The sequence below is a fragment of the Microcebus murinus genome, chromosome X (assembly GCF_040939455.1).
Source record: "Microcebus murinus isolate Inina chromosome X, M.murinus_Inina_mat1.0, whole genome shotgun sequence".
Classification (NCBI taxonomy): domain Eukaryota; kingdom Metazoa; phylum Chordata; class Mammalia; order Primates; family Cheirogaleidae; genus Microcebus; species Microcebus murinus.
The window spans coordinates 123,811,450-123,838,889 of NC_134136.1; the positions used below are offsets into that span (position 1 = coordinate 123,811,450).

At 37.6% G+C, this 27,440-nt stretch overlaps 1 protein-coding gene across 2 annotated transcripts in view; it reads right to left on the bottom strand.

Annotated features, from left to right (window-relative positions):
• The window catches only part of SHROOM4 (shroom family member 4), a 274,200-nt gene that overhangs the window by 179,024 nt on the left and 67,736 nt on the right, over positions 1-27,440 (bottom strand). Inside the window, exon 2 of one of the 2 annotated variants that reach the window (XM_075999098.1) lies at positions 13-115. The exons of the other annotated variant lie outside the window; for it this stretch is intronic. The gene's annotated coding sequence lies outside the window, so the exon portion shown is untranslated. The remainder of the gene's footprint in view (positions 1-12; positions 116-27,440) is intronic. 2 annotated transcript variants of the gene reach the window in all.

Genomic DNA, 27,440 nt, shown 5'->3' on the forward strand with positions numbered 1-27,440 from the left:
GTATATACTTACATAATGAGTCCGATGCTCACTGTCTGGGGGATGGGCACGCTTGAAGCTCGGACTGGGGGCAGGGCAACATACATAACCTAAATAGTTGTACCCCAATAAAATGCTGAAATTAAAAAAAGAAAAGAAAAGGCAGAGAATGTTGGACTGGATAAAGAACATGTGTGTTGTCTATAAGAGACACACTTTTGATTTAAAGACACAGATAGATTGAAAGTAAAACGATGGAAAAGATATAGCATGTAAACAGAAACCACAGAAAAGCTGGAGTGGTTATGTTAATATCAGACCAAATAGACTTTAAAACAATAATACTTTAAAATTTTAAAATGTTACTGAGGATAAAGAAGAGCATTTCATAATGATAAAATAATCAATCAATCAGAAAGATATCACAATCACAAACATTAATAATCAAAAATTAGAGCACCAAAAGAAACAAAGCAAAAATTGACAGAAATAAAGGGAGAAATAGACAATTCAACAATAATAATTTGACACTTCAATAATCCACTTTATTTTTTCTCTTTTAATATCAATCTTTATTTTGTATCAATTTTTCCTTTATTTTTAGTTGACACATAATAATTTTACATATTTATGAAATAAATAGTGATATTTCAATACATGTATACAACATGTAATGATCAAATTAGATAATTAGCATATCCATCACTTTAAACATTTATCATTTCTTTGTGTTGTGAACATTCAAAATCCTCTTTTCTAGCTATTTGAAAAAATACAATAAATAATTGTAAACCATATTTACCCTACAGTGCTATAGAACACTAGAATTTATTCTTTCTATCTAGCTATAAGTTTGTATCCGTTAACCAACCTCTGCCTATCCTCTCATCCTCCCTACCTTTCACAGCCTCTAATAACCACAGTTCTACTCTCTACTTCTATAAGCTCAATTTTTTTAGGTCCCAAATATGAGGAATAATATGAAACATTTATCTTTCTGTGCCTGACTTATTTCACTTAACATAATGTACTTCAGGCTCATCCATGTTGCTGCAAATGACAGAATTTCATACTTTTATGTTGCTGAATAGTATTCCATTGTGTATATATGCCACATTTTGTTTAACCATTCACCTGTTGATGGACATTTGATTCTGTATCTTGCCTGTTGTAAAAAATGCTGCTGTTGTGAAAAACCTGCATGGGGAGCAGGTATCTTTTCCATATACTGACTTCCTTTCCTTTGAATAAATACCCAGTAGTGGCATTGCTGGGTTGTGTGACAGCTGTATTTTTAGTTTAGTTTTTTTTTTTTTTTGAGAAACCTCCATACCTTTTTCCATAATATCTGTACATACTGACATTCCCACCAAGAGTGTGTAAGTTTTCGTTTTTTCTCCACACTCTGACCAACACTTATCTTTTGTGTTTTTGATAATAGCCATTTTAATGCGTGTGAGGTGATAGCTGATTGTAGTTTTAATTTGCGTTTCCCTGATGATTAGTGATACTGAATTTTTATATACCTATTGGCCATTTGTATGTCTTCTTTTCAGAAATGTCTACTCACCTTCTTTGCCCATTTTTTAATCAGATTTTTTTTTTGCTGCTAAGTTTCTGTATATTCTGGATATTAGTCCCTCATCAGATGAAACATTTGTAAATATTTTCTCCCATTGTGCAGGTTGTCTCTTTACTCTGTTGATTATTTCCAAGCTTTTTAGTTTGATATAGTCTCATTTGTTTATTATTGTTTTGGTTGCTTGTGCTTTTGAATTCTTACCCATAAAATCTTTGCCTAGACCCATGTCCTGAAGCATTTCCCTCATGTTTCTTTCTGGTAGTTTTATCATTTCAGGTCTTACATTTAAGTCTTTAATCCATTTTGAGTTGATTTTGTATATAATGAGAAATAAGAGTTTAGTTTCCTTCTGCGTATGGATACTTACTTTTTCCAGCACCATTTACTGAGGAGGGTGTCCTTTCCCCAGTGTGTGTTCATGTTGCCTTTGTCAAAAATCAGTTGGCTGTATTTTATTTCTGGGTTCCCTATTCTGTTCCATTGGTCTATGTGTCTGTTTTCATACCAATACTAGGCTACTTTCATTATTATAGCACTGTAGTATATTTTGAAGTCAGGTAGTGTGATGCTTCCAGGTTCTTTTTGCTCAGCATTGCTTTGGAGTCTTTTGTAATTCCATACAAATTTTATGATTTTTTTTCTGTTTTTGTGAAGAATGTCATTGGTATTTTGACAAGGATTTCATTGAATCTGTAGATTGCTTTGGGTAGTATGGTCATTTGAACAATATTAATTCTTCCAATCCATGGGCATGAGAGGTCTTTCCAATTTTTTGTGACCTCTTCAATTTCTTTCATCAGTGTTTGGTAGATTTCATTGTGGAGAAGTTTCAAATCCTTGGTTAAATTAATTCCTAGATATTTTATTTTTTGTAGGTATTGTAAATGGAATTGATTTCTTGATTTCTTTTTAGTTAGTCCATTATTGGCACATAGAAATGCTACTAATTTTTGTATGCTGATTTTGTATCCTGCTACTTTGCTGAATTTGTTTTTATCAGTAATAACAGTTTTCTTGATGGAGTCTTTAGGTTTTTCTCTATACAAGATTATGCCATCTGCAAAGAGGGACAATTTGACTTCTTCTTGTCCAATTTGGATGCCCTTTATTTCTTTCTCTTGCCTAATTGCTCGGGCTAGGACTTCTGGTACTATATTAAATACTAGTGGTAAAAGTGGACATCCTTGTTTTTTTCACTTCTTAGAGTAACAGCTTGTATGGCTTGGGGAATGCTTTCACACTTCAGGGAGTCTTCAATTCTATCCTGCATTCAAATAATTTAGCAGTTTACAAATAACATCTCTGGTTGCTTTTGCACAGGTTTAGTCTAGTACATGTGTACAACCTTCCAGACCACTAGGGATGAATATGAACTTAGCAGGCCTTTTTTTTTTTCCTTACTATCTTTTTCCCCAGGTTTCTCTGAAATATCTAGCTGGTCTACTCTTTTCTAGCTGCTATTAACATGTAATTGCTTCTCTAATGTTCACTACTATAATCCCTGTTGTTTTCAACAACACCTTTAGGCATGAGTTCTTTCATGTGCTTTTCTAAATAGAGTCAGCCTTCATAGGCTGTGTTACTCTGCTGGAGCTGGATGGGGAGATAGTGATACAGAAGCCTGCTTCTTCTAGAGTGACATCTCTTTTCTATGAGTTCCTGAAGTCCTTATCTGATAAAGTTTGGACGCTGGGCCTGGGAAGGAGGAAATGGGAGCCCCTGGTCTTCTCCAACTACTATTTACAATTCACTGCACCTTAGGAGTAGGAGGTAAGCCGGGGGTGTGAGCACCCAGTCTTCTTGGCCACATCACATGGAATAAATATTCTATAACAGAGAACTAGAGTGAGTGGAATGAGAGTCACTATCAGCCTGTTCATCTCATCCTGGAATTAAATTATGGCCCTAAAGGCAAGAGCTGGTAAGAAAAAGAGCACCTGTATTCTTGACCGTACCCACCTGGATTAAATCTTCTGTAACATAAAGCTGAAGGGAAGAGTGGGAGCAGGTCCTTGCTCAAATATCATAGATGCCAATTGTTCTTACCAAGATTTCATAAATTTTCTTAATTCATTCTCAGTTTGTTTCATGACCTTAAGCCAATTTCCAGACACTTTAAATGGTTGCTTTAGACAATTTTTTAACCAGTTTAATGGTTGTTTCATTGACGAGAGGGTCTGTTGAGCTTCTCACATCAAAAGTTGGTCTGTCACAATTATTTATGTTAATTCAACACATATTTAGCACACACCTACTACGTACCAGGTGTTGTACGCACTGGGTTTGTTTTAATTAAGAGATTTACTAAGGTACAGTTGATGTACATTAAACTGCACATATTTAAACTGTACAATTTAATGAGCTTTAACTTACGTATGCCCTATCACCATAATCAAGATAGTAAATATACACATTAATCTCAAAAGATTTCTTATGCCCTTTGTATCGCCACCCACTGTTTCTTGTCCCCATCTTCAGGTTAACCATTGATTAGCTTTCTGTAATTACAGATTAGTTTTTATAGCTATTTTTAATTCGCAAAGCTGGTAGGTAGGAAAGTTTATCTTTTACCAAGGGTTCCTCAGCCAGATTGCTCTTTTCTTGTGAGCAGAAATTTTCGGGGATTTTCTTTTTGCCTTTAGGTCAAGATTCCTTACAAGAAAATGAAGATTCCAGCCACCTGCCTCCCCATAAAGGGAGCCTTAGTAACCAGCTCACCAGATTCATGAACATATCTTTCTAGATATCCAAAAAAGGCAGCAGCGTTTCACTATTTGTGTTGGTGAATCCAAGTCCTCATATGTAAAGAGTTATATCCCAGAGCTTAAGAGGAACCATGGGGTTCTTCCCTAACAGTTAAGAGAGGTTGAGAAGTCACCAGGGTTCTTCTCATTGTCTTTGCTTACATACCACTAAGGGCTATTAATCAATCCAGTGTTTTCCCATTGTGCTTCATGTGAATGATTATAAAGTTCTAACAGAGTCTGAGGGACTCAGGGTGGCCCGGTTTCTATAGAGACCCAGGGACCAAGTTCCCAAACCATGGACATGCACATGCTATTAGGAAAATGATACTGTGGCTCCAACAGGCTTAGCAGCTATCAACTAACTGATCCTAAGAGCAATGATTTATTGCTTGTCTACCATGTATCAAGCACTGAGCTAGGTGGTATAGAATTGTTAACCTCATTTATAGTACCTACAAGTCCACAAAGTTGGTGTGTTTTCCATTTTACACAAGAGAAACCTGAGGTAAAGTGAGGTTAAAGGACTTATCTTAGATCATACAGCTAGTGAGTGGCAGAAACTCAGATCTGACACTGAGTCCACCCTCTATCCACTCTGCTGTAATGTCTGATTGTCAAGCTTAGGGATTTCCCTCCATATCCCAAAATCTTCTCATGGAGGGGAATTCCAACAGTATGGCCCTTCATCAGTGTGGCACTGAATGCCATCTGGGTCCCTGTATTTTTATTGCTTTTTTGCAAACCTACATCACCCTGTCAGAGGAATTTAGAGTGTCAATTCATATAAATGTCCCTCCTCAGAAAGAACACAGGAAAAATTTTATCTAGAAAACCTGTGAATGAATTCAGATTTGGGTGGTGATTTTGACTGTTTACATGACAGCGAACCACAAAGCTGAATTATATTCCAAGAATCTATGATTAGCACCTTGGGGTCTTGTAATATTAAAAAAAATTTTCTCACAAATCGCTATCCATGCAATATAGAACTCTTAATTCAGTTTTGCCATGTCAGAAATTGGAAAATATGCCTACTGCAATATTTTCACAGGGCTACTTTACAAAATTGAGGCCAGTCTGCTGTATTCTAGTTTGTGCTGCATCTCCTGCATCAATTGCTACTTTCTAAAGGGCTAAAATGAGATTAAATGGAATACAGCTACATAGCTGAAACCAGAAAAAAACTAAGTTGAAAGCAGCTACTGATTCTCCTCTATAGAGGGCAGTGGTGGGCAGAGCAAAGCTGGCAGGAGGAGACTAGAGGAACATTAACTTCTATGGTGTACCCACTAAGTGCTTAGGTACAGTGCTTAATGCCTTATAGATAGCGTCATGAATCCCAATAATGGCCCTATGAGGGAAGAATCATTAGCACCATTTTAGCTTCAAAGAGGTTAAATGAATTGAACGTGGACCTGCTATCATCCAGTTCAACTGTACCATGCTGTTTCCTGAGAATTACTGCTTTATTCTAAAGTCCCATAACTGAGAGCTTATACTGATGAACTAAAAGAGGAAGCTCTCCTAGGACAGAGTAGGTCCCATATATGATGGTATTTTAAAATTTCAGGGCCGACTAGAACAATGGGATGCATTTAACAATGATAGCATGTAAAGTTATAAACTTCAGAACCAGTGGCAAGGTGGAAATTATCTAGAAGTGGCTCAGAGGACTGGAAACCTGACATATGGGAAACAGCTGAGAGACCTGGAGAAGATTAGACCAGGGTGCCTGGCACTAGAGAGGTGCTAAAAAATGTTTTAAAAACTGAATTTAGAAAACATATCATGAGGAACCTAACATTGTCTTATATCTAAAGGACAGTTAGTTATTAAGAAGGCTGTTTTGTGTGATTCCAAAGGCTAGGACCTAGACCAATTGCAGGCAGACTTTAGTTCCTTAAAAGAAATAACCTTATAAAATACAGAGAAACCTCTAGAAGAGAAAGCAACTCGTGTGAGTTTTGAGTTCCTTTGTGAGATTCCTTAAAACTGTCATAAGTTGCATTGTGAGATTCAGTTGTAAAGGTGACCTCCAGGAACCCTTCCAACGCTAGGAAGCTCAAATTTTGAGCTGACCAGAATCCATAAGATGGCTTTTTTACTCTTGTTAAGTGAGGGTCTTAAAGTTTCCCAAGAAAGAACTGGTTGGTCCTCAACACTTCGGAGCCAAAGCATTCGGACTATTAGAATGATCCCCTAAAAGGAACTTGTCCACAGGTCTCCTAAGAAATTACAGGAGAAATTCTGAGACTGCCTCACAAGAGGGAGCCAGTGCTGTTTTATTGGAATCTGTGCATTGGACAAATTCTCTTGAAGGCTACAAATGTACCTTTTACTCAAAGAAACAAACAAACATGTTTGAAAAGTTTAATCATTTCATTAATGAAGAGGTCTCTGAAATACACACATATAAGTGTATAATACCAAGAAAAGCCTCGATGATTGAATCGAGGGATATTGAACGCTACCAGTATTGGAATGAATAATTCAGTCACTCAATTAGCATTTAACCAGTTCATCCTATTGTATGCCAGCTCTGTTCTAACTAATGGAGATAACAGAGATAAGATAGACACAATTATCACTTTTTAAAGGGTCACGGTTTAGTAGAGAGATAGCCTCATAGATAATTTACTCTGTAGTACGAGCAATGCTAGAACAAAGATTTATATAGTAGGCTGTGGGACCACAGAAAAAGTGTGGCTGAAATGAATACAAGATTATACAGAAAAATATATCTTTTGTCTTTTGAGCTAGACCTTGAAGAATGGATGAGAATTCACTATGTAGAAAGAGAAAGGGGACATTCTAGTGAAGTGTACAACATGTGTGAAGACAAAGAGGTAAAGAAGGTCTTGGCATATTTGAGGAAGATAGTTTGTCAAGTCTGGGTTGGTTAGGGAATAGGATGTACAAGAAAGTGGGGAATCAACTTCTTGATATTCTTGCTATGGGGAGATTCTCTCTAAAATAAGATGTTCAGCAAGCTTACCAGTTGCTGATAACCTGAACTGGCTTCCACTGCTAACTGCAGACTAGGTGTGCCCTGCCACTAGAAATCTGGTTATTATAATACCTATATCATCTATCTATCTCTGGAGGGTTCCCAAAGTCACAGTGATCTGGAACTGGACAGCAGGGAAGCTTCTCGAGGACTTCAGGCTGACCACAGCCACCAACACAAGAGGATAAACATCTCATTATCTTGGCCTCCTACAGGCAATACTTCTAGGAATGGAATGATTGGTATGGAGGTCTTTGCTAGAATCTATGCCCACATCTGGCTGCCATGAGATCCTAATGCTGAGAGACTACAAAGGAATGCCTCATGTGCTAGTCCACCTGGCCAACATCAATTACCCATGCAGTTCCAGTGCATCATCATCAAGCAAATGATCAGGGTGGAAAATGGTAGGCAGTAGTATAGTGCTGGGCATTTAATAAAAGCTCTCCAACCATAGCTTGGTTAAGGTTGTCCTGAAATGGGCTACTAGAAGATGCTGGCCATTAAGACTTGTCAAGTCATTAACATATCACTTAATATGTCATTCCATATTTAACACATACTTATACATATATGTATGTATATACATATTCATACATATATATATATATATATATGAATGAAGCAGAGGAGAGATAATAGAGAAAGAAAAAAAAAGAAGGAAGGAAAGAATGAAGGAAGGAAAATTTGATTCATACAGAATCTGAACAGAACAGAATAATTTATATGGTTGAAGAAAATAAAATCCTACTTCATACTTGGTTTTCTGTTGTTTACTAGTTCACGTTTTTTTTTAACTTATGGCAAAAATGAAATCCCCAGAGGAAATGCATACATTATAAAAAAGAATCTGTCTTAGTAAAAACGAGATGAAATTTCAACATTTGCCTTTACTAATTTTACCCATGGTTTTATAAAGAACTTGGAAGAATGCATTTTTAGAAACAGTATTAATTTACACCTATCTTTATTCATTTTTAACAAGATGGTTTGGGACTCAACTAGCTGTGTAGGTCACATAAATCCTGTGAGTCTTAGTCCCCTTATCTGTAAAGTGGGGAAGATGTGCTTGGCCCTGAGAATAAATAAGGGGCTTGCAAATTTCTGTAAGTGAAAGTTACCTTCTGGTTTCCTCTCTACCATCCGTAAGACAATACAGTATGTTCTGATCAGATGTTCATCAAATCTTGACTAAACATAGACTAAAATGACTAAACATTTTATTCCATGTTTTTTGTTCCCAGTATTATAAGGATTCCCTGTCCTGATCTCCCTACAGCTTTAAAGCCAGGTTTAGCCATTCTTGGCTATACATGCTTCTTCAACAGAAGACTAAGTACTCTGGGAAATGTGGTCCATAAGTACTTCCTATTCTTATAGAGAAGACAGGGTAAATTTTACCCACATCTTAATCCTAAGGAATGTGCCTATTTTCTTCTTTTTTGATGTGCTGGCTTAGAGCCACATCTTCTCCCTGGGAAAGCATACATCAGACAACCTGAGATTGTGTCTGTTTCAGAGCAGCAAGATGGGTATCTGCCTTACTTTTCAGATGATTAATCCCACTAGGCAGACTGCCATAACAACCAGCTGAGGTGGGAGTAGGGAGGAAGGGGTGGCTATAGTCACACCTAATGTGTGCGGTGTGCACTGCCTGGGGGGTGGACACGCTTGTAGCTCTGATGCAGGTGGTGCAAAGGCAATCCATTTAACCTAAACATTTGTACCCCTGTAATATTCTGAAATTTAAAAATATATATATAAAAATAGAAATATAAATAAAATGAGAAATGCCATAGCTAAAAAATACAATCAGGCTGAGGGTATGCCTGATATGATTTAAGGGATTTGGGGAAGGGTTCTTCATGAAAAATACTACTCTCCCTTCCTTTCCTTTCTACCTCAAAAGGATAAAAAAAGAAACTTGCCTTCTCCAAGGGCCCTCTTTGGACTTAGAACACATTTCTAAGTCTCCAATCAAGGAAGACTACCTAAAGCCTAAGATAACTTTGAAAGCCCTTTATGTGTGAAAAGGGATTTAAAATATTGTTTTCCAAAGGAGAAAAAATCCAATGCCAGTTTCAAATCCTCCTTTGTGCCAGACAGTGGCTGCAACTACAGGGAGGATCTGCCACGGAAACTGTCAGGTCAGCTCAGGGCCTAAATTCAGGCTCTGTTAATTTGTGTCTCCTTCTTCTGCGAGGACACAAACTAGAAAGAATATTTATACTTGATTATTCCTAGCTGTACTTTCAGAGCTGTCAACTTACTCTGCACCCCTTACATAGCTGAGCCACGACAGCACACACAGCCACACACCCTCCCACATACAATTACACATCTCCCAGAGTATAGAGGAGAGACAGGGAACCCCTGAGAGATGGAGTGTTCTGGGAGAAGAGATTGCACAATAGAGAAGAACAGAGGACAGGGAATAGAGAAATATTAATAACTTCCAGACTAGTAGTTAGTTCTTTGTTGATCTTTCCTCCGGATTACTTAAAGAACTTGAATGGCAGGTCCTTCTTCTTTGATGACCCTGAAGTCCCTATCTTAAATCGCTTCATGCCTTAGTTCATGGTCACTCTGCAGAGGTTTCTGACCTCCCTACCTCAGAGAATGTTTGGAGAATCAAAATGTTTTCCTGCCTTAAGACAGTTACTCTCCCAAAAGCAGTGGAGGAGACTTCAAAGGAGCTTAAAGGACTTTTAATGTTAGATTGGGTTTTAACCTCATTATTTGCAGCCTACATAGGCAATAATTAAAAGAACATCTTTCTGCAAAACAAATTATTATTGGGCTCATTCCAGTTGGTGTGCCTTTTCTAAGCACTTCACAAAAAGGTATCTGATACATTTCAGCATGCCTGTGAGCATGGCCTAGCACTGAGCTGTCCGGTAGGTACAGTAGCCACCCACCAGTCATGTGTGGCTATTGAGTGACTATTGAGCACTTAAATGTGACTAGACCAAATTGAGATGAGCGTGTAAGTTTAATATACACAGCAGAAAAGAAATGTAAAATATCTCATTAATAACTTTTTATATTGATTACTTAAGTGTTAATTTTTCGATAAATTGAGTTAAATAAAGTATACTATTAATATCTATATCCCGTTTCTTTTCACTTTTTAAATGTGACTAATTAAAAACTTAAAATGGCATAAACGTAGCTCTCATTATATTATTATTGGCTAGTGCTGGCCTAGCACCTTCCCTGTCACACAGTTGACAATCTATAAATGTTTGTTGAATAAATAAAAGAAGAAAAAAAGAGGGCAAGAACCTTAACAGAAGTAGCAAGAAATGGTTGGTTCAACCCCAGGTTTAACTCAACCCCTTTCCATTTCATGAGTCTCCCAAGCCCAAGAGATGAAACTTGTGTTGTTGAGACTCCTAATGTAACCCTTTAAAGCCCCTTTTATTAGTATTAAATGTATTTTACATTTTTGAAAGAATATCCTTGAAGACAAAGGCTATATACATATGGCCCTAACTCATCTGATATAAAGTAACCATTTTCTTGGGAGCATCTCAAGTACTGACAGCAAAAAGAAATACTTTGGGAACAGTTAGGTGTAATGGAGTTCATAAAACCATTGCTTGGGACTTCACTCATCTTCTGGAACTAAATAAGATGCTCCCCCCACCCAAGAGAACTTGCTGAAACATTTTGGAAAGGGAGAGGGTGAAGTTATTTAATGCCCCCTCATAACTTCAAGTTACCAGGCATCATGGTTCTAGGGAATGGGGGAAATGATGTAAGAAAACATAAGTGTTTTTTATATGACATTTAGGCAGAGCAACATGCCCCTTTCCCTTCAGAAGGTCTTAGTGTCTGGTATACAATAGAGCTTGAGACTTAAACATTCCCTGAATCAATGAATGGAAAGTAACATACAAAAGGAGGCAGTGTAGTATAGTAAAACAAGTAAAGGATTTATAATTGAAGAAAACTGAGTTTGATTACTTGCTCTTCCTCACATAACCTGTGCAGCTCTGGGCATGTCTATTTTATAAGGTTATTAACTTCATAAGGATTTAGTGGGTTAATGCATATAAAGCACTTAACTCTGTACCTGGTACATAGTAAACACTCAATTATTGATAGCTATTCTACCTAAAGAAAGTGAAGGGGGCTTCCAAAGAAATGTCACATATCTCATCACCCAAGTGACATTGTTTATCTTTACATAATTGCTAATGAGATCCTTAGCTGGGAAAAACATAAGAAGTTTCAGTGTTGGTCCCTCATGGACCTTTGAGAAGAGGCTTGGTTTTAAGCAGTAGCCAGGCCTGGGAAAGAGCTACAATGGAGGCAAATCCATTCATTAACAGTAATTTACGAGCCTCAAGCTCTGTACTAGACAATAGACATACATAAACAAAACAGATTCCTGCCCTTATGGAGTTTTCTTTCTAGTAAATATAAGTCATAGATTTGTTTTCAAAAGCTGGCTCCAATCATTTTTATTACCTAACTTGACTTAGAAACCACCATATCCAGAGACAACATTGACCCTCTAATGGACAACTATAGGCCTTGCTGGAATCTTATAAGGAATGTGCTGCTCCAGCATCTCTGCCCAGAAGATTTAAGACTTTCTAGCCAATCAATGCAGTCCCTCTTTGGGCTCAAGTCAAACAAAAGCTTTGGAGGTCCTCTCCCCACACCATGCATCGGTCTTCACTGCCTTCCTGCCTGCTTCCCACAGAGAGATTATCCTAATGTCCTCTAGCATGCCAAATGTGCTACAAGTAATGTGCTTATGCCAAACTGTTGAAGGTGAAAAATGTCCAGAACATTATCAGAGTATATTCTCTCACTATCTCCATTGATAACTTTGTCAATGTTATCATTGTCATGGTGTCAGAGGTGTCATGGTGCAATGAAAGTAGCATGAGCTTTGGCATCAAAATGATCAGGATTCAAATCCTAGCTCTGCAGTGTATGTGACTTCGGGGCCCAGCCTGAAGTCACATACATTTTAACCCTCTGGGCCCTCACATCTTCTCACCTGTGAAATGGGTATTTCCTTCATAGGGTTATCGAAACAAATACCTAAAGGGCACAGTTCCTGGCATAGAATTGGTATTTTAGAAATATTAGTTCTCTTCTATCCAAATTCCTTCCAACCGAGTTGGGTGGTATTTTAGAGACAGCATGAAAGCTATTCTCAGTGGGATTAGAACTAAGAAGTTGCTTCTTAGTAGAGGGTTCACACTGGTTAGTTTTACAGCTCTGTATTCAATAATATTGTGTTAGTGACTTTAAACTGGCCATGGTGGGAGTATGTTCACTATAGAAACCACAAATACTATGAATCAGGTTTTATTTATTTATTGTTTTCTGGGAGAGCCACTTTACCAACACCCCACTGGCTTAAACCCTAAGACACGTGGACAACTCAGGGACAACGAGAAAGCAATAACACACTTGCTATTTTGAAATAGAGACCTTTCTATGGGCTAGGCAAAAATTGTCATGAAATATAGCTACTCAGTACTTCACAGAATTCTTTATGTGGCACATTAAAAATTCTTATTGCTCCCCAAATATAAAGATCAGCAGCATAAGCCACTACAAGTATCATCACAGGGCCAAGTACACAGTAGGTGCCCAGTAAACATCTGTCAAATGAGCCCAGGAGAAATTCTTTGCCACTTTTATCAAAGAAACAGAAGCAGTGGTTTGAGAAAAACACTCAGGATTTGGAAATACAATGAGCTTCAGGAGAAAATGGTTTTAGGAGAGAGGTGAGAATACAAGCCAGAATGCTGAAAGAGAAAGACATTCTGGAAGGGTGAACAGTCTCAAGGCAAGGAAAAGGTGGAGCACAGAATCCAGAGGAAGAGGTCCATGGCAGGGTACAGGACAGGAATATGGGGGAAACTGACAAATTAAACAAGGTCCTAAAAAGGTAACAACAATAGAAATTCAGGAGTTATACTTTATCTGGGAAGTAAATGTATACTTTAATTAGTTTTGGTTGAAATTTCTTTAGAAAATCATCACAATTATTATTTTCTTAATCACTGCATTTTAACAGCTTTAATGATTATTTATATATGATAAAATTCACCCATCTAAAGTATACAATTTAATGAATTGTGGCATATTTACAGAGTTGTGCAATCATCACCAAAATCTAATTTTAGAATATGCACATCATCTTAAAAAGAAACCTTGTGCCACTTTATAAGCAGTCCCCATTCTCAACACCCAGCCCCAGGCAACCACTAATCACTTTCTGCCTCAATAGATTTGTCTTTTATTAACATTTCATATACAGTAAATGGAATCATACAATATATGGCCTTATATGTATTGCTTCTTTCACTGAGCATAATATTTTTGAGATCCATTCATATAGTAGCATATAACAGTGCTTTATTACTTTTCATTGCCAAGCAATATTCCATTGTATGGTTATACCACATTTTATTTATCCATTCATAAGCTGACGACATTTGGGGTATTTCTGCCTTTTGGCTTATATGAGTCATGATGCTATGAACATTTGTGTATAAGTTTTTGTATACACACATGTTTTCATTTCTCTTCAGTATATATCTAGGAGTGAAATTGCTAAGTCATATGGTAACTCTATTTTTAGCATTTTGAAGACTGTCAAACTGTTTTCCAAAGAATTACACCATTTTGCATCTCCACTGGCAATGTATGAGAGAGTTTCAATACTCGACATCCTCAACAACACTTGTCATTAGCTTTTAAAAATTATTATTGCCATTCCAGTGGGTGAGAAATGTTATCTCACCATAGTTTTGATTTTCATTTCGCTAATGACTATTAATATTGAGTAACTATTCATGTGTTCGTTAGCCATTTATATATATTGTTTGGAGAAATGCCCGTTCAAATTGTTCCCTGCCTTTTAATATATAATTGGTCTTTTTATTATTAAGCTGTGAGTGGTCTTTATATTTTCTGAATTCAAATACTCTATAAGATACAAGATTTATAGGTATAGCCTCCCAGACTTGGGGGTCATATCTCACTTTCTTGATGGTATGTTTTAAAATACAAAAGTTTTAAATTTTAAGTTCAGCTTATCTTTTTTCCCTTTAATCACTTATGTTTTTGTGGCTGTATCTAAGAAATCTTTGTGTCACTGAAGATCACAAAGACTTATTCCTACATTTTCTTCTAAAAATTTTATAGTTTAAGGTCTTATACTTAGGTCTGTGCTAAATTTTGAGTTAATTTATTTTTGGAATTTCAACTGATCTCCATTATCTATATGTCTTTCCTTATGTCAGTCCCACAATGACTTGACTACTATAGTTTTGTCATAAGTTTTGAAATTGGCCAGTGTAGGTCTTCCAAGTTTCATCTTCTTTTTCAAGATTGTTTTGGCAATTCTGGATCCCTTGCATTGCCCTGTGAATTTTAGAATTAGCTTGTAATTTTCTGGAAAAAAATGTCCTCTGAGATCTTGATAGGGAATATGTTGAATCTGTAGAATTACCTGTGGAGTACCGCCATTTTAATAATATTAATTCTTCTAATTCATGACCATGGGATACCTTTCTATTTATTTAGGTTTTCTTTCATTTCTCTCACTAGCGTTTTATAGTTTTCAGTGTAGAAATCTTTCACTTTTTGGGTCAAAAGTGTTCTTAATTATTCTATTTTTGAAGCTGTTGTGTGAATGGAAATGTCTTCTTAATTTAATTTTCAGATTATTCATTGTTACAATAAAGAAATACAATTGATTTTTTATGATGGTGTTGTATCCTACAAACATGATGAAATTGTTTATTATTTCCAATAGATTTTTAGTGGATTTCTAATATTTTTCTACATACAAGATCATGTCATCTGTGAATAAAGAAAAATTAACTTTTTCTTGCCTAATTTCCCTGGCTAGAATCTCCAATATAATGTTGAATAAAACTGGAAAGAGCAGAGACCCTTATTTTGTTCCCACCTTAAAGGGAAATAATCCAGTCTTTCTCTATTGACTATGGTGCTATCTGTAGGACTTTTGTACATGTCCTCCATAAGCTTGAGGAAGTTCCTTTCTATTCCTAACTTGCTGAGAGCTTTTTTTGTATCATTAATGGGTGCTGGATTTTGCCAGATTATTTTTCTGCATCTATGGAGTTGATCATGTGTTTTTTTGTGCTTTATTCTACTAATGCAATGGTTACATTGATTGATTTGGGGGTGTTAAACTAGCCTTTCATTCCTAGGGTAAATCCCACTTGGTCATGGTATATAATCCTTTTTGTATATTATTGGATACAGTTTGCAAGTATTTTGCTCTGGAGTTTTGCATCAGATATGGGTCTATAGTTTTGTTTTTGTTTTCCTTATGATATCCTTGGCTTTGGTATCAAGGCAATGCTTGTAGAATGAATTGAAAACTTGTTTCCTCCTCTATTTTCTGGAAGAGTTTGTGAAGGATTGATATTACTTTTCTTTAAATGTTTGGTAGAATTCACTAGTGAAATTGTCTGGTCCTGAGCTTTTTTTATGGGAAGATTTGAAATTACTAATTCAATATCCTTACTTATTATAAGTCTATTAAGACTTTCCATTTCTTCTTGGACAGTTTTGGTAATCTGTATTTTTCCAGGAATTTTTCCGTTTCATCTAAGTTATCTAATTTCTTGGTACACAGTTGTTCATAGTATTCCTTTATAATCCTTTATTAATTTTTCTGTAAGTTCACAAGTGATCTTTCCTCATAAATTCTGGAAATTAGTAATTTGAGTCTTCTTTTTCTTTGTCAGTATATTTAAAGGTGTGTTAATTGTTATGGGCTGTATTGGGCCCATCAAAAATTCTTATGTTGAAGCCCTAACTCCAACTACCTCAGAATGTGAATGCGTTTGGAAATAAAAACCTTTAAAAAATCCCAAAACAGAATCCATATTCAATAAATGGTGCTGGGAAAACTGGATAGCCACATGTCGAAGACTGAAACAAGACCCACACCTTTCACCTCTCACAAAAGTGAACTCACGCTGGGTAATAGACTTGAAACTTAGGTGGGAAATTATTAGAATTCTAGAGGAAAATGTTGGAAATACTCTTCTAGACATTGGCCTAGGCAAAGAATTTATGAAGAAGACCCCAAAGGCAATCATAACAGCAACAAAAATAAACAAATGGGACCTGATCAAATTAAAAAGCTTTTGCACAGCCAAAGAAACTGTCAAGAGAGCAAACAGACAACCCACAAAATGGGAGAAAATTTTTGCAAGTTACACATCCTATAAAGGGCTGATAACTAGAATCTATTTAGAACTCAGGAAAATCAGCAATAAAAAATAAAACAACCCTATCAAAAAATGGGCAAAGGACATGAACAGAAACTTTCCAAAAGAAGACACAATAATGGCCAACAAACATATGAAAAAATGTTCAACATCTCTAATAATCAGAAATGCAAATCAAAACCGCAATGAGATATCACTTAACTCCAGTGAGAATGGCCTTTATCAAAAAGTCCCCAAATAACAAATATTGGCGTGGATGCAGAGAGAGAGTAACACTCCTACGCTGCTGGTGGGACTGCAAACTAGTTCAACCTCTGTGGAAAGCAATATGGAGATACCTCAAAGCAATACAAGTAGGTCTACCATTTGATCCAGCAATTCCACTACTGGGCATCTACCCAAAAGATCAAAAGGCACTTTATGGAAAAGACACCTGCACTCAAATGTTTATAGCAGCACAATTCACAATTGCAAAGCTGTGGAAACAGCCCAAGTGCCTATCAATCCAAGAATGGATTAATAAAATGTGGTATATGTACACCATGGAATACCACTCAGCTATAAGAAACAATGGTGATATAGCACCTCTTGTATATTCCTGGATACAGCTGGAACCCATTCTACTAAGTGAAGTATCTCAAGAATGGAAAAACAAGCACCACATGTACTCACCAGCAAATTGGTATTAACGGATCAACACCTAAGTGCGCATATAGGAGTAACATTTATCAGGTGTCGGGAGGGTGGGAGGGGGAGGAAGGGATGGGTATATACAACCACAATGAGTAAGATGTGCAACATTTGAGGGATGGACAATCTTGAAGCTGTTACTCAATGGGGGAGGGGGCATGGGTAATATACGTAACCTTAACACTTGTACCCACATGATATGCTAAAATTAAAAAAAAGAAAATTAAAAAAGAAATCTCCAGACAACAAATGCTTGCGAGGATGTGGAGAGACAGGAACACTCTTACACTGCTGGTGGGACTGCAAAGTGTAACCTTTGTGGAAAACAATTTGGAGATATCTCAAAGAGCTAGAAATAGAAATACCGTTCGACCCAGCAATAGCATTGTTAGGCATCTACCCAAAAGAGCATAAGACATTCTATTATAAAGACATCTGCACCCGAATGTTTAGGGCAGCACAATTCACTATTGCAAAGACATGAAAACAACCCAAGTGCCCGTCAATTCATGAGTGGATGATCAAAATTTGGTATGTTTACAATGGAATATTACTCAATTCTAAGAAAGGACAGTGAGCTAGCATTGCTTATATTATCCTGTGTTAAGCTTAAGCCCATCATCCAAAGTGAGGTGACACAAAATCGGAAGAATGGGATCCACATGTACTTGCCATCAAATTGGTACTGACTGCTTAACACTATGGTGCTTAAATGGTGGTGGTGTTTACCAGGGATTCGGGGGTTGGGGGAATAGACCCACATCTGAGGGATGTCGTGAGCATTGTGGAGGGGAAAGGCATAAATCTAACCCTTGCTAGGGAGAAGCAAAGATATAAAATGCAACCAAAATGTTTGTACTTTCATATTTTCTTGAAATAAAATAAAAATGTAAAAAGAAAAAACCTTTAAAGAGGTAATTAAGGCACCCAGAAGATGGCGGATGAGAAACACCGCCAGACGGAGTGTCTCTGCAGAAAAGACAGATTCTAGCAGAAATTAGAAGAAAGAAGCAAGAAGATGAGCCTACATCGGATGAGGGTCAGAAGGAGGAGTACCTGAGAACACGGGAGACTCCACAGGAGGAGGTCACTGAGGAGAACTGGAAGCTGGGACCCCTGGAGCAGCCCAGAGACCAGCGGGAAGTGTAGGTGTATCGGCCGTTTCCCCTCCCCTGCATCCCGGACTGCTGGTGGGCTCCCCAGCAAGTGGAGAGACCTGCGGACACCAGCCCAGGGACGGCCGCTGCCAGTGAGTGGTAAGCCAGTAGCGGACGAGGCACGAGGCTCCCAACTCCCTCGAGGCACCTTCGTGTGCACAGACCCGAGCCTCGGCAGGCGCCATATTGCCTCCTCCTCCCCTACCCTGACCCTAACCTCGGCTGCCCAGAGAGACAGAGAAACAATATACCCACCAGCTGGAGGCACCTACAGGGAATGGGACCTTCCCTTTTGGGGCCCTAAAGCTGACTAAGGGGAACTCAGACTGTGAGCTCCCTACCCGCCAGCCCTCGCAGGGGCTGCAGGCACGGTGATCCCACGAGAATGGGGCAGACCCTGAGGTTGAGAAACATACACCCAGCGTAGGCTCCCTGTGGGTGAATTGGGACTGGCACTGCTCTCCCTGGTGGGGATACAGTTTGAACTCTGGGACCCAGAGGTCGGATCTGCAGACCACATCCCGTGCACCAAGGTCTCGCATAGTCCGGGGCCCAGAAGGGATACACGTGAACAGCCTACTGAGGTGTGTGTGCCTTCAGGGGCAGATCAGAGTCCTAGAGGGCAAGCCGCCCCACAAAGCAGGCTGTGCACCCAGCCCAGGTGGTGTTCCTGCGCAGGGAACCTCCCCTCCGGCAGCACAGCCAGTGGAGGCCTGGTGGCGTATGGTCTGGTCTGCTGACAGAGGCCCAGGAGTAGCTGCAGAATTGGGGATGGTGGAAAGAAACCAGGCCCGCTCCAGACTGCCAGTCTTAGACAGCCACACCCCCACATGCAGACTCTCTGACTAAGCAGGGCCATTCCAGCCCCTCCCTGGCAGCTTTGCCTGGAAGCAGAAAACAGAACTTTGACCCCTGCTAAGGAAATTGGTGGTGCCTGAGGGCAAGCTTACCCAACCCAGCTCCACCAGACTCTCTCCTAGACTAGCCCTCACTGGAGGGGAGAAAAGGACACACCTGGAAGTCCCAGGGCCCCACCCAGCACCTGAGGCACTAGAGTTATCTCTACAGGAACAAGAGTTGATAACAGGACACAAAAACAACAGCGTAGCCTGTTCCTCCAAGTAAGCGCCACCTACTGACAGGGTGAGGATCCTGCACACCCTTTTGACGACAGCTATTGACCCATTATACAGAGAGTGGTCAAATGTAACCCACAGACACCACCTACCGGCTCAGAAACTAAACAAGGTGTGTGAATACCCAAACAAAAACCTAAAGAAAACAAACAACAACTGATTGACATGGAAAAAAACTCAGCGAAGGAACTCAGGAAATATGAAAAACCAAACAGAAAACACACCCCCAAGAGGAGCCTGAGCCCCCTACAAATGTGCACCAACCAAATTCAGGCAACCAAAATGACAGAAGAGAAATTTCGTATGTGGATCATAAGAACACTCACCTACCTGCAAGAACAACTCAATAACCAACGCAAAGAAAACACAAAAAGCCTCCAGGATCTGGAAAAAGAGTTCACTAAAGAAATAGACACAATGAAGATAAGTTTAACCAAACTCCTGGAAATGAAGAATCAATTCAGGGAACTACAAAATACAGTGGAAAGTCTCAAGAACAGGGTAGATCAAACAGAAGAAAGAATCTCAGAGATTGAAGATAACACCATCCAATTAAATAAATCAGTCACAGAAATAGAGCAGAGAAACAAGAAAAAGAGCAAAGCCTACAAGAGATGTCGGATTATGTGAAAAAACCTAATGTGAGGGTCATAAGGTTACCAGAAGGGGAAGAAGCCAACACTCACTGGTTGTACAAGCTATTTGAAAATATAATACAGGAACATTTCCCAGGCCCTGGTCAAAATCTCGATATACAAGTTCAAGAAGCTCAGAGGAGCCTGGGAGATTCAATGCAAACAGGAAGACGCCACGACATGCAGTCATCAGACTGACCAAAATATCAACTAAAGAGGCCCTTCTAGGCCGGGCGCTGTGGCTCACGCCTGTAATCCTAGCTCTTGGGAGGCCGAGGCGGGCGGATTGCTCAAGGTCAGGAGTTCAAAACCAGCCTGAGCGAGACCCCGTCTCTACTATAAATAGAAAGAAATTAATTGGCCAACTGATATATATATATAAAAATTAGCCGGGCATGGTGGCGCATGCCTGTAGTCCCAGCTACCCGGGAGGCTGAGGCAGAAGGATCACTCGAGCCCAGGAGTTTGAGGTTGCTGTGAGCTAGGCTGACGCCACGGCACTCACTCTAGCCCGGGCAACAAAGTGAGACTCTGTCTCAAAAAAAATAAATAAATAAATAAAAAATAAAATAAAAAATAAAATAAAGAGGACCTTCTAAGAGCTATAAGACGAAAGAAGCAAGTAACATACAAGGGAAAGCCAATTCAAATAACACCAGACTTCTCTAATGAGACTTTACAAGCAAGGAGAGACTGGGGTCCCATTCTCACTCTTTTGAAACAGAACAATGCCCAGCCTAGAATATTATTCCCTGCAAAACTAAGCTTCGTTTATGAAGGAGAAATAAAGACATTCTCAGACAAGCAAAGTCTCAGAAAATTCACCAAGACAAGACCAGCCGTACAAGAAGTATTCAATACAACATTACGCACGGACATCATAATAATAACTCTCGAATATAAAAACAACCAAAACCCAAAGATTAAAGGCCAGATATTACAATGGCTCCAGACAGAAATCATAGCAACAACATCCAACCCATCAGAATCAACAATAATCTACCTTACCTATCAGTTCTCTCAATAAATGTGAATGGCTTAAACTCTCCACTCAAGAGACATAGGCTGGCTGAATGGATAAGAAAATACAGGCCAAGTATATGCTGTCTTCAGGAAACACATCTTACCTGCAAGAATGCATATAGACTAAAAATGAAAGGGTGGAGATCAGTATTCCAAGCAAATGGAAGCCAAAAGTAGGCTGGCGTGGCAGTTCTAATTGCAGATGATTTAGTTTTTAAACCAAAAAAAGTAGTAAAAGACAAAGAGGGTCATTATATAATGGTGAAGGGTACAGTTCAACAGGAAGAGATAACAATTTTAAATATATATGCACCCAACTTAGGTGCACCCAGTTTCATAAAGCAAACTTTACTGGATCTAAGCAAATGGTTTAATAGCAACTCCATAATCACCGGAGATTTCAACACCCCACTGATGGCACAAGACAGATCCTCCAAATAGAAAATTAATAAAGAAATAATGGACTTAAACAAAACTCTAGAACAATTGGATCTGACTGACTTTTACAGAACATGCTACACAAAATCCACTGAATATACGTTCTTCTCATCAGCCCACGGAACATTCTCTAGGATTGACCATATCCTAGGACACACCGTAAACCTCAAGAAATTAAAAAGATAGAAATCATACCACGTATCTTCTTAGATCACAGTGGCATAAAAGTAGAAATCAACCTTCACAGAAACTGACACTTCTATACAAAAAAATGGAAATTAAGCAACCTCCTACTAAATGATTACTTCATAAATGAAGACATCAAGATGGAAATTTTAAAAACTTCTATGAAGAAAATGACAATGGAGAGACAAGTTATCAAATCCTCTGGGAAACAGCTAAATCAGTTCTGACAGGAAAGTTTATCTCCATAAATGCCTATAACCAAAAGACAAGAAGATCACAAATAGACAATCTAATGAAACGACTCAAAGAGATGGAAAAAAAAGAACAGACCAACCCCAAACCCAGCAGAAGAAGTGAAATCAACAAGATCAAATCAGAACTAAAAGAAATTGAAAACAGGGAAGCTATTCAGGAGATTAATAAAACAAAAAGTTGTTTCTTTGAAAAACTAAACAAAATTGACACGCTATTGGCTAAGCTAACGAAAAGCAGAAAAGAGGAATCTCTAATAAGCTCCATCAGGAAAAAAAGGAGATATCACAACTGATCCCAAAGAGATACAAGATAAAATTTATGAATACTACAAAAGCCTCTATGCACACAAACTGGAAAATGTGAAGGAAATGTACAATTTCTAGAAACTCACAGCCTCCCTAGGCTCAACCAGGAAGAAATAGATTCCCTGAACAGACCAATCTCAACAGCTGAAATAGAAACAGCAATTAAAAATCTTCCTAAAAAGAAAAGTCCCGGTCAACATGGCTTCACACCCGAATTTAAACCACACTTACAAAGAAGAACTAGTACCTATCTTCCAGAAACTATTCCACAACATCGAGAAGAACGGAAACCTCCCCGACACCTTTTATGAAGTGAATATTACTCTGATACCAAAACCAGGAAAGGATGCAACAAAAAAAGAAAACTACAGACCAATATCCCTAATGAATATAGATGCAAAAATTTTCAACAAAATCTTAGCTAACCGAATCCAGACACTTATCAAAAAAATAATCCATCATGACCAAGTGGGCTTCATCCCAGGGATGCAGGGATGGTTCAACATACGTAAATCTATAAATGCAACTCACCACATTAACAGAAGCAAAAACAAAGACCACATGATTCTTTCAATAGATGCAGAAAAAGCTTTTGACAAAATTCAGCACCCTTTCATGATACGAACACTTAAGAAAATAGGCATAGAAGGGACATACCTAAAAATGATACAAGCCATATATGACAGACCCATAGCCAACATCATGCCGAATGGGGAAAAACTGAAAGAATTCCCACTTAGAACTGGAACCAGACAAGGCTGCCCACTATCTCCACTTCTATTCAATATACTGCTGGAAGTCCTGGCTACACCAATCAGACAGGAAAGTGGATTTAAAGGTATCCAAATAGGGGCAGAAGAGATCAAACTTTCACTGTTTGCTGATGATATGATATTATATTTAGAAAATCCTAAAAATTCAACCAAGAAACTCCTGGAACTGATCAATGAATTTAGTAAAGTCGCAGGATACAAAATCCATACACAGAAATCAGAGGCATTCGTATACACCAACAACAATCAAATTGAGAAACAAATTAAAGGCTCAATACCCTTCACAATAGCAACAAAGAAATTAAAGTATCTAGGTGTATACTTAACCAAGGAGGTAAAAGACCTCTACAGGGAGAACTATGAAGCACTGAGGAAGGAAATAGCAGAGAATGTAAACAGATGGAAATCTAATCCATGCTCATGGATCGGCAGACTCAACATCATTAAAATGTCTATACTACCCAAAATGATCTACAGATTTAATGCAATACCTATTAAAATCCCATCAGCATTCTTCACAGGTACAGAAAAAAATAATTTTACACTTCGTATGGACCAAAGAAGACCCCGAATATCAAGAGCAATTCTAGGCAACAAAAACAAAATGGGAGGTATTAATATGCCAGATATCAAACTATACTACAAAGCTGTAGTAATTAAAACAATCTTGTATTGGCACAAAAATAGGAATGTTGACCAGTGGAACACATCTGAGAATCCTGATATAAAACCATCCTCATATAGCCATCTAATCTTTGACAAAGCAGACAAAAACATACGCTGGGAAAAAGAATCCATTTTCAATAAATAGTGCTTGGAAAACTGGATAGCCACTTATAGAAGGCTAAAGCAGGACCCACACCTTTTACCTCTCACAAAAATCAACTCACGCTGGATAACAGACTTAAACCTAAGGTATGAAACTATTAGAATTCTAGAGGAAAATGTTGGAAACACTCTCATAGACATCGGCCTAGGCAAAGTAGCAACAAAAATAAATAAATGGGACATGATGAAACTAAAAAGCTTCTGCACAGCCAAAGAAACAGTCACGAAAGTAAACAGACAGCCTACAGAATGGGAGAAAATGTTTGCATCCTATATATCCAATAAAGGGCTGATAACTAGAATATACTTAGAACTCACGAAAATCAGCAAGAGAAAATCAAATAACCCTATTAGAAAGTGGGCAAAGGACTTGAACAAAAACTTTTCTAAAGAAGACAGAAGAATGGCCAACAAACATATGAAAAAATGCTCATTATCTCTAATCATCAGGGAAATGCAAATCAAAGCTGCAATGAGATATCACTTATCTCCAGTGAGAATGGCCTTTATCAAAAAGTCCACAAATAACAAATGCTGGTGTGGATGCGGAGAGAGAGGTACACTCCTACACTGCTGGTGGGACTGCAAACTAGTTCATCCTCTGTGGAAAGCAATATGGAGATACCTTAAAGTGATACAAGTGAATCTACCATTTGATCCAGCAATCCCATTGCTGGACATCTACCCAAAAGGTCCAACGACACTCTACAAAAAGGACTCCTGCACTCGAATGTTTATAGCAGCACAAATCATAATTGCAAGGCTGTGGAAACAGCCCAAGTGCCCATCAATCCAAGAATGGATTAATAAAATGTGGTATATGTATACCATGGAGTACTATTTAGCTCTAAGAAACAATGGTGAAATATCACATCTTATATTTTCCTGGTTAGAGCTGGAACCCATACTACTAAGTGAAGTATCCCAAGAATGGAAAAACAAGCACCCCATATATTCACCAGCAAACTGGTATTAACTGAGTAGCACCTAAGTGGACACATAGGTACTACAGTAATAGGGTATTTGGCAGGGGGCGGGGAGGAGGGCGGGTATATACATACATAATGAGTGAGATGTGCACCATCTGGGGGATTGTCATGCTGGAAACTCAGACTTTGGGGGTGGGGAAAGGGCATTTATTGAAACCTTAAAATCTGTACCCCCATAATATGCTGAAATTAAAAAAAAGAGGTAATTAAGTAAAAATGAGACTGTTAGGGTGGGCTCTAATCCAATATTACTTGTGATTTTATAAGACTAGAATATTTAGACACATAATGAGGCACACATCACGTGTAGAGAGTACAGACCAGGTAAGGACACAGAGAAAAGATGGCCACCTGCAAGCCAAAGAAAGAGTCCTCAGGAGAAATCAAACCTGTAAACACCTTGATCTTGTACTTTCAGCCTAAAGAAGTGTGATAAAATAAATTTCTGTTGTTTAATCCACCTAGTCTGTGGTTTCCTATGGCAGTAGTTTGCTATGGCAGCCCTAGCAAATATCAATTTTTTTGATCTTTTCAAAGAACCAACTTTTGGTCTCATTGATTTTTTTATGTTGCTTCTCTGCTTACTATTTCATTTATTTCAATGCCAATCTTTATTATTGCTTTTCTTCTGCTTGCTTTGCATTTACTTTGCTCTGAAATTCCTAGTTTCTTAAGGCAGAAAATTAAGTTTTTGGTTATATATTTATTCTTTTTATATAGGCATTTATAGCTCTGAAATTCCCTGTAAGTTCTGTTTTTGCATCATCCCACAAGTTTTGATATGTTTTCATTTTCATTTATCATAAAGTATTTTCTAACTTCTCCTGTGATCTATTTTTGACCCACTGGTTATTTAGGAATATGTTGTTTAATTTTCACATATTTGTGAATTTCTCAAATTCCCATCTGTTGATTTCTAATTTAATTCCATTGTGATATGAAAATTTACTTCATATGATTTCTGTTCTTTCAAGTTTGTTGAGATTTGTTTTATGGTCTAGCATATGGTCTATCCTGGGTTATGTTCCATAAACACTTGAGAAGAATATATATTTTTCTATGGTTGGGTGGAGTGGTGTATGCAGATGTCTGTTAGTTCTGCTTAACTTATTGTATTGTTAAGTCCTCTATTTTCTCATTGGTCTTCTAATTATTTTATGGATTACTGAACGTAAGTATTGAAGTTCCCAACTATTATTACTATATTGCCTATTTCTCTCTTCAGTTCTGTTTTTGCTTCATGTATTTGGAGGCCCTGTTGTTAAGTGCATATATATCTAATATAATTGTTACATTTTCCTGATGAATTGACTCTTATCATTATAAAATGTTTCTTTTATCTCTAGTAATATTTTTTGTTTTGATATCTATTTTGTCTGATAATAGTATACTAATAGCTACTCCAACTGTCTTCTGGTTACAATTTACATGGTATATATTTTTCCATTATGTTTATTTTAACCTATTTATATCTTTGAATTGAATATGTGTATCTTTTAGACAGCATATAGTTAGACCTCAACTTTTTATCCAGTCTGAGAATCTCTGCTTTTTCACTGTATTATTTAGTCCATTTACATTTAACATCATTATTAGCATAGCTGAATTAACATCTGCTATTTTGTTATTTATTTTCTATGTATCACATTTTAAATAATTTTCTTCCTTCTTTACTGCCTTGTTTTGTAGGAAATAGATATTTTCCAATGTATCGTTTGAATTCCTTGAATTTTAAAGTTATTTTCTTATTTGTTAATCTAGGAATTACAATATGCATCCTAACTTATCAAACTCTACTTCAGGTTTATACTGATTTACTTCCAGTAAAATACAAAAAATTTGCTCTATTATGGCTCAGTTACCTCCTTCCTCCTTTGTGCTATTATTTTAATATTTATTTTTTCTATATACAGTATAAACTCAACAATGCAATGTTATAATTATTGTTTTAAATAATCTTATGCTGTTTAAATGAACAAAGAAAATGGAAAAAAACTATATAAAATTTTTATATTGAGATTATGATTTGATAATCTTCATTTATTATTATAGATTTGAGATGCTATCTGACATCACCATTCTTGCTCCATTATATAATCTTTCCCTTCCCCTTACTTTGCGCTGTCATTGTTAAGAATATCTCCATATGCTACAGGCCCCCAAATTAAATTGTACTGCTATAGTTTTATGTTATTGTTTTTTAAATCAATTATGGGAAGATGAGAAGAAATATGTAATTATGCTCTCTTTTATAGTTACTACATAATTACCTTTTCCAGCACTCTTAGTTTTTCCATGTGGATATAAATTACCGTGTGGTATCACTTACTTTCAGCCTGAAGAACTTCCTTTGATATTTCTTGTAAAGAAATTCTGGTATCAACAAATTCTCTCCTTCTGTGTTATCTGGGAATGTCTCTATGTTGCCTACAATTTTGAAAGATAGTTTTGCCAGGTACAGA